Genomic DNA, 1,272 nt, shown 5'->3' with positions numbered 1-1,272 from the left:
GAAATGAGGAAGGGTGAGAGGGTAGGCGTTAAGTCTGGAGGGGGGCAAGGGCCAGACCTCACTGCCTCTCCAGGCCGTGGTAGGGAATTTGGGTTTTATTCTAAGTGTGACCAGAAGCCGTTGCTGGACTCACTACAGGAAAACTGCAAGGCCTTTTTGTCAAAAGCTTGGACACTCACTCTTTGTCTCTGCCTGAGTTCTTTTTGTCTGTTTGTTTTTTTAATTCTAATTAATTTATTTTTGGCTGCGTTGGGTCTTTGTTGCCGCGCGTGGGCTTACTCCAGTTGTGGCGAGCGGGGGCTACTCTTTGTTGCGGTGCGCAGGCTTGTCCTCGCAGTGGCTTCTCTTGTTGCAGAGCACAGGCTCTAGGAGCGCCGGCTTCAGTAGTTGTGGCACACGGGCTCAATAGTTGTGGCGCACGGGCTTAGTTGCTTTGCGGCATGTGAGATCTTCCCGGACCAGGGCTTGAACCTGTGTCCCCTGCATTGGCAGGTGGATTCTTAGCCACTGTGCCACCAGGGAAGCCCCTCTGCCCAAGTTTAAAAAAAAAAAAATTTAAGGTGCCACTCGTTGCCTTTAATCTGGTAATGAGGAGGGACTTGCAAGGCAGGAGTGTATTCTCATGGAAGGTTATGGCATCCTTTGGTTGGGGGGAAAAAAGAATAGATTCACCCCTAAGCCAAAATCATTCCTACTTGGGGGCAGGGGATAGACTTACTGACCCCATCGTCCCGACCCTGGAGTCGGGAGGAGCCCTCCACCCTGCTCTCTCCTCACCCCCACTCACCCTCATGCCTACCAGTTCCTTTTCCCTTACAGCTTTTACTAGTCTGCTAGGGCTGCTAGAACAGCTACTACAGACTGGATGGCTTAAGCAACAAAAATGTATCTTCTCACAGTTTTGGAGGCTGGAAGTCCAAGATCAAGGTGTTGGTTGAGCAGGTTTTTCAGAAGCCTCTCTCCTTGGTGTGCAGACAGCCGCCTCCTCACTGCGTCTTCACATGGCCTTTCCTCTGTGCATGCCCATCCCTGGTGTCTCTTTGGGTGTCCAAATAACCTCTTCTTATAAGAATGCTGGTCAGATTGGATTAGGCCACCCTATGGGCTTCGTGTTTTCACTTAATCACCTCTTTAAAGACCCTGTCTCCAAATACAGCCACATTCTGAGGCACCGGATATTATAGCTGTAACATATGAACTGGGGAGGGAGGGATGCAGTTCAACCCATCAACAGCTCAGAGTGGAGGGTGGATGGAGGGAAACCAGGTGCTT

General features: G+C 50.8%; 1 protein-coding gene across 2 annotated transcripts in view; it reads left to right on the top strand.

Annotated features, from left to right (window-relative positions):
* Positions 1–1,272, top strand: part of SCNN1B (sodium channel epithelial 1 subunit beta) — a 71,288-nt gene that overhangs the window by 15,705 nt on the left and 54,311 nt on the right. The gene's annotated exons all lie outside the window — the stretch shown is intronic.

This window comes from Neophocaena asiaeorientalis, unplaced genomic scaffold (genome assembly GCF_003031525.2).
Source record: "Neophocaena asiaeorientalis asiaeorientalis breed wild unplaced genomic scaffold, Neophocaena_asiaeorientalis_V1.1 scaffold91, whole genome shotgun sequence".
Lineage (NCBI taxonomy): Eukaryota > Metazoa > Chordata > Mammalia > Artiodactyla > Phocoenidae > Neophocaena > Neophocaena asiaeorientalis.
This window is presented reverse-complemented; position numbering and strand designations above follow the sequence as displayed.